Genomic DNA, 18,125 nt, shown 5'->3' with positions numbered 1-18,125 from the left:
CCCATTCTTTTACTTTGAGTCTGTGAGTGTCCTTTCTAGTGAGGTGAGTCTCTTGAAGGCAATAGATTGTTGCCTGGTGATATTTTATCCATTTTGCCATTGTATGTCATTTCAGTGGTGCATTTAGTCCATTCATATTCAAACTAATTATTGAAATGTGAGAGTTGATCCCTATCATAATGTTCTTACAGAATTGTTTTTCTTCCTGTTTATGTGTTATCTTTCTTTTGGTGAAAAACAAATTTTTTCACATTGTGGTCATATTTGCAGGGATCACTACATTTCTGCTCGTGTCAGCATTGCAAAAGTCAGAGATACAATTGTTTTCTTTAGGAACAAACTCAAAACTTTATCTTCTTACATACTAGAGTTAGGGTATTTTACAATTTTGGTCCTTTATCTCAGGGTGCAAAGCTTTTGCTCTGACTGGTACATCGATTTTAGGAATCTAGAGTGAGAAGCTGGTTTTGCCTTCTCTCCCTGTTTTATATTTTTCATAGCACTTATTCCTACCCCAAACTGCTCATTTACTCGTTCATTCATTCAACTGTTGCTGTCTTTCTATCCCACTGGAATATAGACTCCATGGTAGCAGAAATTTTTATCTCATCTGCCCATTTTTAATCTCCTTAGCACCTCGGAGAGTGTTTGGCACATGGTTAACTTTCAATACACTGTTGTTGAATTAATGTATGCATAAATAGGTCTCTGAACACATAAGACTGAGACTCAGGCCATGGATAATGGAAAATGGTCAGTATTAACTTTTTTGTTTTTCACTAAAGCAGTAGATTTTCCTGTAATAATATCCTCAATCTCAGCATTGGAACTTACTCTTTATTATTTATTAGGCAGAAATATTCTCATTTTGACAGGAGAGGTTGGAGGAGGCTGTTTGTTCCTCTCTTTTATATTATTGTTAGATCAGCAGATATGAATTTCCTGTGGTCTGAGAACATAGGACTCTTGGAAGGGCATCATGAAAAATCAATTCTGCTTGTAACATTTCCCTTCTTATTACTTCAAGATTTGAGGGTAAGCAGTGTTTTTTTTTTTAGAAATTCTCTTGGGAATATCTTTTTTTACTCTATATATTCTGCTGGTTTATCTCCAAGTGAGGCCTCCATTCTCCTGGGCTGACATCCTGGCCATTTCCTCACATGCAGTTGTAAAGGCCTTTACAAGAGCATTATGGGGTTTTAGGTGTATATCAGGCAATAGGAGAACATCAGCTATTTAGATCAAACAGGCTATATCTGTGAAACTGATTGTGATGCTAAATGACAAACAAGGGGAACATTTCTGTGATCCAGAAGCAGTTTCCAAAAGATAGCTTTATTTTGACATTTCCAACAGGGTATCAGTCGTAACGAGGCTCCCTTGTGTTCACTACTCACCTCTTGAGGGGCCTTGAACAATATTTGCCTGAGAGTTGTCTCTGCCTGTCCACCATTCTATAAGGGGTCCTAAGAAGAGAGACTGTTAGCTTTGTCTTATATGGTATTTACCTTTACTGACATTGACCTGAGTTTGACTTTTCGAATAAAGACTTTACCGATCTCTCTAAAATATTCCTAGTTCACCCTTACAGCAAGAAAATGATAAGAAATTTTTCTAGCAAACAGCTCTCTCTCTCTCTCTGCATCCTTAGATCTGGTAGCTTCCTTTTTCAGGTGAATCAACCTCAAACTTCAGGTATCAGTGTAGGCTCTAGAGTTGGGTTGTAAGTGTTCAAACTTTATTCAAACCCTGTGTGATCTTGGGTAATGTATTTATCCTAAGTCCCAGTTTTCTCATTAGTTAAAAAGAAATATTGTGAGGATCAAATAAAGCTACTCTTGAAATGTTCTTAACATAGACCTGGCATGTGGTATGTACTAAATATGATCATTTTGTCATCATTTTTATTATTCACCTTACTGGTCTAAAACCCTCTTCCTTAGAGGGCCAGGGTTCCACCATGTGTCAACTTGAGCTGAGTGCTAGTTGAGCTTTGTTCTGAATTCCAGAAGTATCTTCTAGAGACCCTAGGCCACTGTTCTTATCATACGGTATTATAAGCAGAGTGGGCATGTAGCCAGCATGACCATGTACACAGGTCAGCAGCCATCTGAGTGACTGATGTCCATCATATGAGGGTAGTTATGCATTTTAAATATCTGTTTGATTATAATTGTTACATTTCTGCCTCCCCTGTTGGATTGAGAGTTTCCAAGAACAGAAATTGTGCCTTATTGATACTCAGTGCTTACAACCATCCTTAGTAGACAGTGGACTCTCTATAACACTTTGTCGAACCAAAATAAATTTTGAGATCTTGAGGTATCATCATGGATTTAAGGTGTTAAAAAAAAGTTAGCCACCTTTTGGCTGGAACCGTCAAAACAGGTGATAAAGAGGACTTCATTTAGGGAAGAAGGTAGCCTCTGCCTCAATTCAGATCCATATGAGTATCTCTAACCATGTTGTGCTCAAGCCTGTAGCAGTCTCCCCACCAACTTTAACCACCATCAGGGCATTAACTCTCAGATTATTGGATATTTACTGAGAGGCATCTACCACATATCTCCTTTGTGTTGTTAGCAATGCAAACTGGTTGTCAGCTACTGCTTAATGACTAATGAGCTGTCATATGTTAGCTCCTTCCCCTACTCCCCACCTCCCTTCCTCCCAATCATCTCCATTGTGGGATTTATCCAAAGGTTGCCGAAAGTAAGTTCACTCCTTGTCTTCCACAGCTCCAGTATAGCTGAGGTTTAGTAAAGTTACTAAGGTGTTTCTGGTGGGGGGGTGGGATGGGACATGGCACTAATAAGGGTACCTGATCAAAACCAGGCACGATAAGGACCAATGGGAGCCCAAACTTCACCTTTACCCTGACCATTTATGTACCTAACCCTGAATTGTACCCCATATCTTTAAAATAATAAAAAAAAAATAAGTGAGAAGGCAACCCTGTTCAACTGATTAAAAAGTCCAAACATCTTAACACTGAAAGGGTTTACATGTGTAATAAAATAAAATATCCCACCAAATGGAAAGATTTCCTGTGAAAATGATTCCCTAGTGCTGTCTGTACAGATCTGGGGAGACTCAGAGCATCAGGACTTCTGAGCTACAGACCTGCAAGCTAATACATAGTCAAATCACCCCAGTCCAAGCTCCTGCCTCTTCAGTGCTACAATGGATCAGTCCTGCACCTCATCCACGGAGGCAGGTGTGTCCACTGAGATGCCCACTATGCCCTGTAGCTCAGGGTCTACTATCAACGACGGAATCCCTGAGGATCTAGTTGGAAACTTCGAAGAACCCGGGGGCAAGAAGGCAAGTTCAGGAATCAGGATATCTCAAACCTAACAGTGAGTAAAAAAGGAAGAATCATCCTTATCTCCTGCAGCCACAAGACTGAAAAATGATACCAAACAAAAGAAAGAGAAAAGGCTGAGCATGAAGAAGAGGAGGTCCAGAAGATGACAATCTTTTTGTCTTCTATGTCTGAGGAGCAGCTGGCCTGCTATGAACTGTGCTGCTGGTCAACTTTTCTGAAGTCATCCATTAGAAATCTAATGCAGTGCATCAGTGGCAATGACCCAGAATGCGGTCATTGCCATGGCCAGAATGGCCAAGGTCTTGGTCTGGGAGGTGGTAGAAGAGGCTCTAGATGTGTGTGAGATGTGAGAAGAGGCTCCCAAGGCAGCCCAGGAGTTTGAGGGAGGCTGTTAGGAGGTTGAAGCCCAATGGCCACTTCTTCAACACCCAGTACAAAAAAAAAAATCATGTTATTCTAGGCTCAAGTCTAGATAGAAAAGCCTGTTCTTGAAGAGAGAAGTATTTCTTCCATGTTCCTATGATAGGATACTATGTCCTGGAGTTTCTGCATCTTGGACCACCCTGGATGTACCCACAAGCATCTTTCTTAAACTCTTGGCCTCATCTAGATGAAAGTAGCAGTCTGTTCCATAGTCATTTTGACTAAATATTTGTACCTCCTAAGACATGGAAGCATTTTTCAGTCTTCTTGGTTGGAAGACAATAGGTGAATGGCCTTGAACATCCTGTGAACTGGGAGCTTAAAAGGCAGGAACCCCTTTTAAGAGATTGCGATGGTTTCACACTGAACCTTGTAGTTGCTATGACTTACAGTTTTTGTTTGTATCTAATTTTAAGCAGTTGAAACAGGCAAAAATGTTTCCCTTGTGATACTCTACTCAGAAGGCCCTGGGGTTCCCAGGAGCCCTGGAATAGTTGTTCTTGTACACACTTCTGATTCCTCAATGAATGAATTTTTTGGGGGGAATCAAGACACTGTTTTCCAACTTGCAAAAATAAGCATAAAGTCACAAACTAATAAGCAAAAAAAGGAAAATCTCTTTCATTCCCAGATTGCAGGGGGCTTGAGGGGACAGTTTCTGGGCCAGAAATTTCTCAGAATAGTAGTTTTCATTTTCAGGGTTGTTAAAAGAAAATGAAACTTAAGAAATATTAAAATTTATGGCGTTTCATTGAGCAAAGAATGTTCGCTAACTGGGGCAGCCTCCCAAGCCAGTGCTGGCTGTGAGAGACACCAGTGCAGCCACGTTGTGGAAGCAAATTTATGGAAAAGAAAGTGACTGTGAAAATGGAAGTGAGGAACAGAAACAGGTTGGTTACAGCTCAGCATTGGCCTTATTTGAACCTGGTTTGAACAGTTGGTCACTTTTGATTGGTCAAAACTCTGTGATTGAAACAAGAGTAGGTTAGTCTGTCTGCATAACCAGTTAGGTTACAGCTCACTATGTGAAAGGTTATGGAGAAACCTCTCGGTCAAACTCAAAATATGCAAGGATTAGCCCAATATGAGCTACACTTAATTTAACAGGGTGAAGAGGTCAGGCCTAAATCCAAATTAAGTCAAATAAATGAGAAGGGTGACTCTGTATGAAACACAAGTAAAGCATGGTAAAAGTTAATTCATGTCTGAAATGAAGCATAAATTCCACTAGATCATAAAAATTCGTAACAGGAAACTGAAGGCAGGAGGCATGCCAGGAGGATCTTGTGAGACACCTGTGAACCTCAGACCCACTTTAAAAACCATTATCTTTTAGAAATTACCACACTGTTTTCCACAGAGGTTGTATTAGTTTACACTCCTACCAGCAGTGTAGAAGTGTTCCCTTTTCCCCACATTCTCTCTAGCATCTATTGTTTATTGAGTTATTGATGATGGCCATCCTGACCGGAGTTAGGTGGTATCTTAGTGTGGTTTTAATTTGCATTGCTTTGATAATTAATGAGGCTGAGCCTTTTTTCATGTATCTGTTGGCTGCTTGTATGTCTTATTTTGAAAAGTGTCTATTCATGTCTTTTGCTCACTTTTTAAAAAAGTTTTAAAATTTTTGTTTATTTTTTATTATAAAGATGTGGGGTACAATTCAGGGTTAGGTATACAAATGTTGATTATGCAGGTACCCTTGTTGATGAGGTATGCCCTTCCCTCCCCTAGCAGTTTCCCTCAATTGCCAATCCAGCAATGCCCCTTCTGGGAATATACTCAGAGGAACTCAAATCACTCTATAAAAAAGACATCTGCACACACATGTTTATGGCAGCATTATCCACAATAGCAAAAGCATGGAACCAACCGTGCTACCCATTGAAATTGGACTAGATAAAAAAATATGGTATATATACATGATGAAATATTATACAGTCAAAAAGAAGGACAAAAAAGTATGGACTTTGCAGTAATTTGGATGGATTTAGAGTCTATCATATGCAGTGATCTATCACAGAAATTAAGAACTGAGGACCACATGTTGTCAGTCATAAGTGGACTTTGAACATTTATCCTAATACTGTAAGAAAGGGTTTGGCAGTAGCAAGACGTTGCCAGAAGAAGGGTAACATATAACATCAATAAGCGTCCCTGATCTCAAACCAGGCAAAGTAGGGTCCAAAGGGAGGCCGGAACTTTACTTGTATGATGACCACTTATCTACCTAATCTTGAATTGTACTCCACATCTTTAAAATAAAAAAAAGCTTAAAAATATTTAAAACCCTCAATATAAAATAACGATTAAAAAACCCCATTATCAGCATGATAATGGGACCACTGAAGGTCACATGAGTAGGATTAAACAAGGTTGTGTCTCAGAACAAATTCAGATTCTTGCAGTGAGACAAAAATGTGTGTGTGTATGTGTGGGTTAGAGAGAGGGAGAAAGAAGCAGAGAGAAACAAATGATGAGAGCAAGAGAGAAAGGGAAAGATAGTTCATTAAGAATATTTTTATTTTTCCTGGAGCAGGGAGCTGAATGAATGGAATGAACATTCAATCAAGAATCATGAGACTTGAGTTTGGACCTGGGATTTGGTCTCCCGGAATCTATGCCTACCCTACCTGGGCTTTGGTTCCATAAACTATAAAAGACCTCACAAGATTATTTTGAGAGACAGAGGTACAACTGTCTTGAAAGTAAGTTTGATAAATAATGCAAGTTATCATTGCTATTATTACCATTAATAATTAACAAAGGTTGATGTCGTGGACATACACACACTGTCTTAGCTAGGACCGTATATGCAAAGCTGTTTCTATCATGACTACAGCACATGCCGAGTCTGCTGGACCATAATGAAAGGTATAAGTATGTTACCAAGGCTATATACCAGCAATTATCTCTCAAAAGGGCACTGATAAGTGTTAACTTGGCACTCTAAGAAAAACCCAAGAACACTTTGAAAAATAAACAGTGTAAGATGCCCTATGATAAACATTTAATAATGGAAGTTGTACTTTCTCTTTCTTTCCTTTTCTTCCTTCCTTTCTCCCTCCCTCTCTCCTTTTTTTCTTTCTTCTTTCCTTCCTTCTCACTTCATGTTCTCTCTCTTGTTTCTTCAAACAATAATTGAATGCTATCTCTGTAAGACATTGTACTGAGCTTGAGAGTGAATACCAAACAAGTATGGCATGATTCCTGCCCTTAGGGAGCTTCCTATCTGCTCTGGGAAGCATGGGAGAAGGCAGATAAGCCAGTTTTCATAAATCACTTGCTCCACTGCAGTAGATCAGTAAGACAGAGTCAGGACCAGAGCATGGCATACCATCATGCCTTTGCCTATACAATTCTCTTCACCAGCATTTGGAATCAAACAACCTGAGTTTAGATCTGAACTCTGCCCCTAAGCAGTCATTTACTGGTGATTGTAGGCAAGTTACTTAATGTTCCTGACCACCAGTTACAGTGTATGTAAAATGGGGTTAATAATGAGTGGTGTTGTGACATGGTGGTGCGGTGAGGATTAAATGAGATGCTATGATGTAGATGCCTAGAATAGTTGATGAGTGCCAAAACATGATTATTCAATTAATGAATAATAACACATACCATTTTATATCAAGAATGTTTGTAAAACACAACTCCCACACCAGGCTTGAGGGCAGGGGCCAGGTTTACTGCTTGCATTTCTGGAACTTTGCCTATAGTAAGCTCACCATAAAAGTTTAATGAATGAATGAATGAAAGAATGAATGAAACACGCTTAGTAGAGGGCAAGTAAAAGAAGTGGCAGAATTAATTTACCAATCTGTTTGTGATTACATTATAATTTGTAAACTCATGAGCAAAGTACAAGTGCAGTGGGAGCAAGTAGTTGATTTGCAGAAAATGTAAAGCAAATATCTACAACCCAACAACACTGCTGATGAAGCTGACTGTCTTGACACCTGAAGTACATTTGCTTCCAACTGGATACCTCATGGGCCTGAGCGGTTGCCAGAATATTTGGGTGAGGTAGTTAGTTTTTAAAAAAACATAGCACATGGGCATGCTACTAGGTTGTTTTTCTTCCTAATGACAGAATATTTTAATGTTTTGGGATGTGAGTACACCTCTTGCTATAATGAATTTGTAATAGATTAAGATGAGTTATGCAAATGAGATCATTATAATTACAGAGCTTTTGGTTTATGAATTTCTCTATTAATTATTCTTCAGTGGTTTTGCAGTGCAAGAGTTCAAGTTATCAAAAAATCACTGTGGTTTTAATGTAGTACCACTTTCTCTTTTTACCTCCCAGGGATAAACATTTAGTAAATGCATATAGAGCAAGGTGAAAATATCCTCGTCTTAAGAGCTTGAACGGAAATTTCTCATAGGAAGGGAACAATCTTTGATGAGGAAAATATTTTGATGAATCACTTGGGGCAAGGTGAGATCTTAAGGCTATGGGAAGTCAGGAACTAAAGAAAGACAGGAGAACTAGGTGGACGTTTGAGGCTGGGAGGAAAGATGAAGTGAAAGCAAGAGAGAAGATGGGGAAGGATAGAAAGAGGAAGACTTGGGAACATGGCAGGAGGCTACAGCCCAAGTTGTAGAAGCTGACAAGGATCTTTTGGAAATAGGAGTATCTAAAATTGAATTTCAAGTTGTTTCCAGAACTGAAGGTAAACTGTATCTCTGGAAACCTTCAGAAAATCTTTGGGTTCACAAATATGGGCAGGCTAAGTCTACTTCTGGGTTGATACAGTCCCAGAGAGGGAAATCATAAGCCCGACAAAGACCCTCTTCTTGACCAAACTCTAGACAGAATTCTCTGGGTCCTTTTTTGACTAGGCCCTGGTGGGCTTGTCCTCAAGAGCCCACTTTTAGCAAGAATCCTGCCAAGAACACTCACCCTTGATATCTGATATCTGATTCAATTCCTTATCTCTCACCCCTGGTATCTGATTCCTGGCTTGCCTACAACAAGAATCCTGTCAAGTTGCTTGAATCAGAGTCCTCCCTAACCCCAGATGTTTCTGTCTTTGTAATTTTTCATTCCTCCACCCTGATCCTTGGCTATAAATCCTTACTTACTCATGCTATATTTAGAACTGAGCCCAGGTCTATGCTGAGGTCTCTTTTCTCCTATTGCAATAGCTCCTGATTAAGATCTGTTTTTACCTCTTGACTACTGTCCAGCTCTGGTTTTCTTTAACATACAGAAGATCAGCTCTAGAAGGAATCTTGAGTAGAGAGTGGAGGAGTGCTCTTTCCTCCCCATTTCCCACAGAAATCCTGGGGAGAATTTTTGACTTTTTGCAATTTTCTGAAAAGAGTAATTTTCTCTAGAAGGGTGAGTAAAGAAGTGGCTAAGAATGTGAGGTCAAATCTCTGTTAGTATCCTATATAGTAACCTTGTGCAAAGTGACTTAGATTTTATATCTCAAAAATGAACTTAATTATAATGATAGCCACTATTTCACAAGTGAGGGATTAAATTAGATAAAGCAAGTAAGGTATTTAGCTTAGTGCCTGGCACATAGTAAGCATTTTAAAAATGTGAGATACTATTATAATTATTGTATATGTGAAAGCAATCTACTTTCTTTGTATTCCTGGTCAGGACTATTCTTTTGCTTAGAAAATTCAGGCAGAGAACGCTTTCAGGGCTTATGCCTTTCAAGGCAATGATCAGGGTCTCAATCCTCAGCTGAATTTTTTACTTTTATCTTTTCAGGGTCACAGCACATGTGCTTTAGATACAGGAAATATCTTTTTCCTTAGGCAAGAAGCTTTGACCATGACTTACCAGACTATAGTAACCAATTTTGACAGTGACTATTGTATTTTGGAAATGTGCCTGGATCATAATGCTAATGGTTCCTTATATATACATAACCTTTTAGAGTTTGCAAAGGGATATACATGCTGGCCTCATGACTCAAGTTATCCCTAATCTCATTTTACAGATGAGAAACTGTGGCTTGGAAAACTCACTTCCCATGTCACCAGACCCAAGGTGGCTATAAGTCAGACCCAGGCCTTTTGCTTCCTTTTTTATTGATTTTGGGAAATATGAAATGGTGTTCTTCATCATCTAAAATAGCTCTACTGTCTGCAAACTCTTGCCCAGAGAAAGAAAAGCAGAGGGGACAGTTTTGAGCTATTTTGCATCTCAAAGGAATTCATTCTTCTCATTTAAGATCAGAAGTTTATCTGCCCAAATTAAATGCAGACTTCTAGCGCTAATCTTATATATATGATCCTTATTTGAATTCCTTTGGGATTTGTGATTTACTTCTGTCAATCAACTAATGTAATGAAAAGAAAACCACAGACCTCCATTCTTGGAGAATTCTGGTAAGGTCTCCTTTATGAATCAAAAGACTCTCTTTCCTTTAACTGTTCTTCTCCCCTCTTCTCACCCCTCAAGACAAGCCCTGACCTGGTGCCAGAGGAGTGCATGCCCTTTCTGGATTAAAAGGGGAATGCCAGTGGCTGCTTCAATTACTCTACATCTTCTGTTCTCTATTTTTATCCTGTTTATGTGATTGTGAGATAACAAAGCTATGATCCATAACGCCTTGGAAGACAAAATATTTGGGAGAGAAGAGACCAGTGCATTGTTTAAAAGGAGGGCAGACAACGGAAGAAAAAGACAGCAATAAGGAAGTGAATTTTTCCTGGTGAAGAAACCTGACAGGAGTAGAAGCTAGAAACCTGCTTTGCAAAGTCTTACTGTACATATCAGTTAAGGAAACTGGGCCCAAGGCTTTAAAAACTCCAGCAGAGCTAGAAATTTAGGGCTAGGATAAATATCTAGTAAAATTATTGTCTAGCATTTGCACAGTGCAGAGTGAGAGAGCTAAACTACAGAGAATGGCATTTCGGTATTTATATTTGTAACACCTTTACCCTGGTGAGTTGAAAAGGTTAAGACAACTTTACACATATTCCTAAGGTATCGTTTGCACACACTGGAGAATCTCACTACTTAGAGACCTAAAGATCCTGATATGTGTGTGTGTGTGTGTGTGTGTGTGTGTGTGTGTGTGTGTGTGTGTGTCTGAGTGGTGGGCTGACCCTTGCCCACATGTGCTTACATTTCTCACTGGAGATGGGAAAGGGTCAAAGAAGTCTGGTCAAGGGGACAGTTTAGGGAAGGCAACAAATCCCAAACAGCATTTAGCTTCTATAAAGGACAGAGGGCTTAAAAATGCATATATATATTTATTTTCACGTAAATTCATTTAACATTTTCCCAGGGTTCCTCTCTTTAGGAATGTGTGTGAATGTGTGGAGAATGAGAAGCCAGATGCTAATAGATAGGGTTTCATGTTGTTGCTGTTATTTTGTAACTATAAAAGGAACATCTCCAGACTTTGGCATTGCAAATTGATTTGTAAACCCTGCTTTACCATCCAAATTGAAGGAGGGGGAGGAAAGAAGAATGACCCTAGAACAGAAAGCTGTTCTGACATTTCCTGATTTCAACAGTGCAGAAGTGGTTTAATGCATCAGGATTCTCAGAGGAACTTATATCTATTCATCTCTCTGCATATGTAATTAATGACTGCAAAGCCTTTTGAACAAAGAAAGATGGCAATACCTGGCAATGTTAATTAACAATGTATAGATTTGAAATGTTCTCTACCAAAGCTTTCAATCCAAATGCTAAATGATGCCAAGGGTCTTCAAAAGCAAGTAGGGGAAAGAAACATATCAAGTTAACCTTCATCATCTTCGCTAATTAATATTTATTGGGTGCCCAGACATTGTGTGTGGCTTTGACATAGGAAACAAATCTTGAATTTTTACAATAGTCGATGAAATACTTATGAGTTCAGTGACAAGGTAGAAAAGAGGATAAATGAACTATTTGAGCATGATAAGAATTATTTGAAGATTTTTGAAATTTAGTGAGCTGATCTCATTAGCAGGGTCCTGAGAATCTCTAATGGGTTATATGCTTCTGAAATATCCATTTATTTCTTTATGAAGAAGTTATAGTTAAACTGTGGCAGGATTTTTGGCAAGTATTTGAAGGTCAGCAACTACTCTTCTTTATTCTTTATAGTTCAATTCAACTCAACTCAAGTCACTGATTATATATAAATATATATTATTTATATATAATTATTATATATTCATATAAATATATATAAATAAAATATGTAAATATTTACCAAAATCTGGTGCTAGACTTTTGAGGAGAAGATATAAATTAGTAAAATAATGTTATATATAAAAAATATCTAGAGCTTAAAAAACCTGGGTCCTAGCCCTTGTTCTACCACTGCCTGACTATGTAAGGTTGGACAAGATACTGAACTTCCCCAAGCTTCAATTTTCCTACTGTAATAGGAACATAATGAGTGCAGTACTGTAGTAGTATCTATTTCAGAGAATTATTGGGAAGATTATGAGTGAGATGCTGCACATTACTGGCATATGCTTAACTTTCTGATAAATATTAGCTATTATTAATAGCAACAATATAAATCTCACAATTTTCTGAGGAGATTAACCATCATTTATTCAACACACCTTCTTTGCCTACTCTGGATCAAGCTCTGGTTTTAGACAGACGTACTGATGTCCTCTTGGCTCTCAAGAGGCTTGGAATCTAGAGAGAATAAAGGTGTGCAGCCAACCACAGCTGAAAAGGCAGCAAGTACAAGGTGACATAGGTGTTTGGGGCAATGCAGTTTATCACTTGGAATGTTTTGGTTAAAATACTAACTCAAATTGTCTTAATCAATTAGAAACTTTATTATTGCACATGACAGAGAGCAGAGTGAGAGTTTCTGCTGCTGAGTGATGCCATCAAGGACTTAGTGTTTTTCCATCTTTCTACTCTAATAGCATTGGCTTCATTCACAGATTGTTAGTCAGAAAGCACAATATCCAAACACACCTACATATAATAATGCCTAAAAGAAGAAAAGAGCTTCCTTTTGTGTGAAAAATCTTTTGCCAGAAGTCCACCAGCCAAATTCTCTCATCTCACTGGCTGTACATGGTTTATGTTCCTATACTGTACCAATTACTGCTAAGAAGAAAAGGATTACCCTTAAAACATGGAGCATGGAGGAGGTCAGCCTTTCTCAAAGCACATGGATACATGGGGTAAAAACAGAAACCTGAGTCAAATTCAGGTTATATTGGAAGTAGGGGACAGAGTGCATATTTGGTGAGAACCAAAAATGTCCATGATAGGTACCCAAATGTGCATGAGAGAAGCAGAAAAAACTGACAGATGTGTTAGTACCTGGAACTGAGACTTGAAAGTACTACCAGGTACTACCTACTTTGGTAGGTAGGTAAAAGGAAAGGAATTGTTTTTGGTGGTAAAGGGTATACTAAACAGAGGACGAACAAAGGTAGAAAACATGAAGTGGCATGGGAATTTTGCTTCCTTCTAAGGTGGAATAACAGGAAAGAGATTTACTCTCCATCCTGAGACAAACAGTATATACAGAAAAAGATATAAAATAGCAGTTTTCAAGAAACTAGACATCAGGTAACAAAGAACAAGTGATTCCTGAGAGGTTCACAACTTGAGAAAGTTCCAGCTTACTCTTTTGTGAGTGTTTCCAGGTCAAGGCACTAGGAGGATGTCAGATTGAAGATAAAATAGTTCTGTTTCTGTACAGTCAGGACTTTCTGAACACATTTTTACTAAAAATTGGAATCTGACCTAAGAGCAGCTCTTAGAGGTTAATTTACAACTGCATAGATAGATAGTGAGAACTTCAGAGAGATTTACCCAACCCCAGATAAATGTGTGAACATTTCAAGAGGAGATGAAACCTGGGACTTGGAGATATCTCTGAGTTGTAAAACTGGAGACACTGGGATTACCTTTTCTCTAAAGATATTTATTTACATTCCGAAATGTTAGGAACTTTCAGAAGTAGAAAGAGGAATCTGCCTCTTTCTCTTGTATGTAGCACACACAAAATATTTTTCTGTGTCCCTCACCTATGAGGTTAGCCTGTCTGTTACTCATTGCATGACAGTTTTTCATCTCTGGTTCTCATCATGTCATGCTGAAGACATGGGGGAATGATGCTACAATATCACTCTGACTATTGATCTTACTGTGAGTATAACAAGAAATGTCTCTGATCCAAAAACCTCAGGTGTGGTAAGAACAAAATTAATAAAGATGAATACAAAAAAATGTGGCAGAGGGGAACCCAGGCAGAGTTTGGCAGACTCCCTAAGTCAAGGAGGTTTGATCTGGGAGTCTTGGGAGACCTAGGCAGTTAGCATTAGCCAGACAAAGTAAGAAATAGGAGTTAGCTGCACAGAAGAACCCTGGAGACAGGAGGAAGCTTTTCTTTGAGTAATCACCAGATTGCTGATCAGTGCATGTGTGTGAGGAAATTACTCAAGGGTGGGGAAAAAACAATTCAAAATGATTAGAAAATAGTGACTGACATGCACACAGATCCAGGAATATTACTTATTCCCACAAGCCAGACTGGAAAAAAACCATAACTTATGGGGAATTGAGGTGCGTAGGAAGCTTTTTCCTCAGTAATGGGGAATAATTAGTCTCAATTGAAAGTACCACTTGGGGTCTGCCTAGCAAATCAGAAAAGTAAGACCTAATACGATCAATCTGTTTCCAGGTAACTAAACTGCATCCCAAAACATAGCTCATGAATATTTATAGGAATACAAAAATACCCAGCACCCAGCAAGCTAAAATTCACAATGTCTATCATTGAAGCAAAGATTACCAGGCATATAAAGAAACAAGACAATGAGAACAATAATCAATCAATCCACCAACACTAGGCTGGAGCTGGCACAGATGTTAGAATAAAAAGACAAGTATATTTAGACAATTATTATAACTATATTTCATATGTTTAAGCAGTTAAGTAGAAAAATTAAAGATATTTTAAAAACTCATATTGAACTTTCAGAGATGAAAACTGTAATACATGAAATAAAAAATGCATTGTATACTAGTGACAGATTATAAAAGAGATAAGAACATTTAAAGATATAGCAATAGAAACAATCCAAAATAAAACCAGAAGGAAAAACCATTTTTTTTATTATAAATGAAAAGAACATCAGTGCAGTGGGAGAACTTCAAGGAGCTAATATATATGTACTTGGACCTCCCAAGGAGAGAAGGTATTGGGGCAAGGGGGACAGAAAATATAAACAAATAATTGCTGAATTTTCTTCCACATTTTTGTTAAATGTTTAACAAATAAGTGCTATATAACATGCTATAAGTAAAACGTAAGCCCAGGAAACATAAAGAGAGCTATGATTAGGCGCATAATAATCAAATTGCTCAAAACGAATGCCAAAAACAAAGTCTTAAAAGCAGTCAGAGAATAAAGACACACTAAATATGGGGGAACAACGATAAAAGTGGTAGCAGATTTCTTGCCAGAAACAGGGAAGTAAATGGTATTGTTATGTTTAGGGAGTTATATGCAATTAGTATTCATAACACTTAAGACAAGGTGAGGGCATGAGAGGATAGGCAGAGGGCTATAGCAGGAAACATATCTGATAATGAAGAATGTTGGATGCTCTATGATAGATGCTAGAGTTTATCTTGGAGGCTATAAGGAGCAATTAAAGATTTGAGGCAGAAAAATACCATTAGATTTGTGTGTTAGAATGATCACGCTAATGGCATTGACTACACAAATATATTCATAAATGGACAAAGAAGTGAATGAAAGACGATAGTTTGGAAGGCTAGCTGGAGGCAGGGAGTGCACCCCTAAGTGCAAACATTTCATTCATTCATTCAATATATATTAAGTCCTCTCATATACCCAACTTTGAGCCAGTTCCTTGAGAGTATGGCGCAAAGTAGCTATCCATAATATGTAAAAGGTTTGTTGGTCTCTAAGTATGTTGTAGACTTTGTTCCATGTCAACACAAGCAGATATTTAATTCTTTATAACAGCTACATAGTATTCACTCATTAATTCAGCAAATATTTATTGCATATCTTTTATGTGCTTGGCTTTGAACTAGGTACTGAAGATACAGTGATGAGTTAAAAAACTTCTGTGTATCCATGAAGTTAACATTCTAGTTGACAGTATGAATAAACACATAATAATACATAAGTGCAAATACCTATGTACAAGTACATCAGAACTCATCCATTGTACAGCCAAGACCTTCACAAGTCTAAGTCTTCAACTTGGACTTCATCTTCAAGGCAAGTAGCTGGAGGCCTGCTTCTATGTCATTCCTGCCCTTTCTGAATTTTGTGTGACCAGTGATTTTACAATCATACATGTTGCCTAACAAGGAAAACTAAGGTAGTCATTCAAGAAGATATAAATTTCAAATTTATTGTAATTATATAAAATCACTACTAAATATTAGCAAGTGTTTTCTGGAGGAAAATTTCATTGTGTGCTTTGTATGTTGAAAATATATCATTTGATTCATGTACAAATATATTTTATTACTATAAAAGTAAAATACTGTAATCTTTATAATGGTGTTTAAAACTGTTAATTTTATGCAGAAAACAAATATCAAGTGTTTTCAAATGGTTTAATAGAGAAATAGATTACAAATACAAATGATGAGAGTGTGTTGTCTATATAATTTTAGAGAAAACATTGCAGATTTTTCTACAAGTGCTTGTAAAAATTTCGATAAAAAGATTATTATACTAGTAATAGTAAGACTATTAGTAATAGTAATAATGATGAAGATGATTCAGTTATATCATTATTCCAGTTTGTAGATTGTATATAGATGGTCCCTGACTTATGATGGTTTGACACGATTTTTCAACTTTATGATGGTGCTAAAGTGATATACATTCAGTGGAAGTTGTACAAGTACCCATACAACTGTTCTGCTTTTTAATTTTAGTACATTATTCAATAAGTTATGTGAGCCAGTCAACACTTTTTATAAAGTAGACTTTTTAAAAGATGATTTTGACCAACTGTAGGCTAATATAATTACTCTGTACATGTTTAAGGTAGACTAGACTAAGTTATGATGTTTAGTAGGTTAGGTGTATTAAATGCATCTTCAACTTAATATTTTCAACTGACGGTGGCTTATCAAGACATAACCCCATTGTAAGTTGAGTAGCATCTGTACTAGTATTCATAGTATTAGACAAAATAATTTTTAAGGAAACTGTATTTAAGTTACTTAATTCCATGTAGGCCATGCATGTTTCATTTTGAATTACTTCACATCTTGTGAGTATGGATTAAAGGCAGAATGTTAAGTTTGACATCTCAAAATTTCACAGGAATGAAAGATTCCATAAGAATGCTCAATAGCATTTATGAAAAATTATCTTTGATAAAGATGTAATAAGAATCTGAAGAAAATAAAATACTACAGAAAATAAAATACTGCACCTAAGACAATTTTTGTTTACAAAACTCATCTAAAAACAGACTTAAAATCTTTTTAGATGACTCCTTATAGTTATGAGTCTATCAGACTAAACATTTAAATAAAAGAATTGTTAAAACATTTTTTATAACCTGTCACCAATTTTCAATAAAGATGAAGGATTCCTGAGATATGCACATGAATCTTAGATAAAAGTTCCTTTTAGAAAGCACATACTGGAAATCTCTTCCTGAATTGTATTCTCCTTTGAACACAAAGGCAGACACATCATTAAATGTACTAGTACTTTTGTAAATCATACATCAAACATTTGGGCATGCAGAGACAACCAGATGTCTTTTTTTAAAAGTTTGACAGACTGGGTAGATTAATGATAAATTCAACTCTGTTCCTGTTTACTAGATTGCTGAGAGATGTTGGATCTCTTACAGTGAACAACATAGTGATGCTGATTGAAGAAATATTTATTGAATAGAAAATGAGAAAAATTGTCATGTGATTGACATTGACAACAGAATATACATGGTGAAGGCTATGTATGATTTAGGAACCACAATCAATATTTTGTTCACACCCTTTACTTGTGTGTTCAGAAAGTTGTTACAGCACAGAAGACTAAAATAAGACTACTGAGCCTTAAGTAGGAGATGGTGGACCACTGTCAAAATTCTTCTTCTGCCAAAGGCAAGTTTTATGACTGTAAGAAATTTTTGAGCTGTCTTGTCAAGGACTTATACAGATGTTAAACAGGATGGAGTAGCAACTATTACATGTTAAAAAGGCTACTTGAACAAAAGAAAGATTAATGTTATATTTGGCAGGCGAAAATATCAACACAGCGGGATTTTTTTTTCTTTTTCTTTTTCTTATAAAGATATGTATTAAGAATACAAGTCAACCGGGCTTGGTGGCTCAGTCTGTAATCCTGCGCCTTTGGGAGGCTGAGGTGAGTGGATTGCCTGAGGCTGCGGGTTCGAGACCCACCTG

Source organism: Carlito syrichta, unplaced genomic scaffold, assembly GCF_000164805.1.
Source record: "Carlito syrichta isolate Samal-C Ts95f unplaced genomic scaffold, Tarsius_syrichta-2.0.1 Scaffold311780, whole genome shotgun sequence".
Classification (NCBI taxonomy): domain Eukaryota; kingdom Metazoa; phylum Chordata; class Mammalia; order Primates; family Tarsiidae; genus Carlito; species Carlito syrichta.
The sequence above is the reverse complement of the archived record's forward strand: the minus strand, read 5'-3'. Positions refer to the sequence as shown.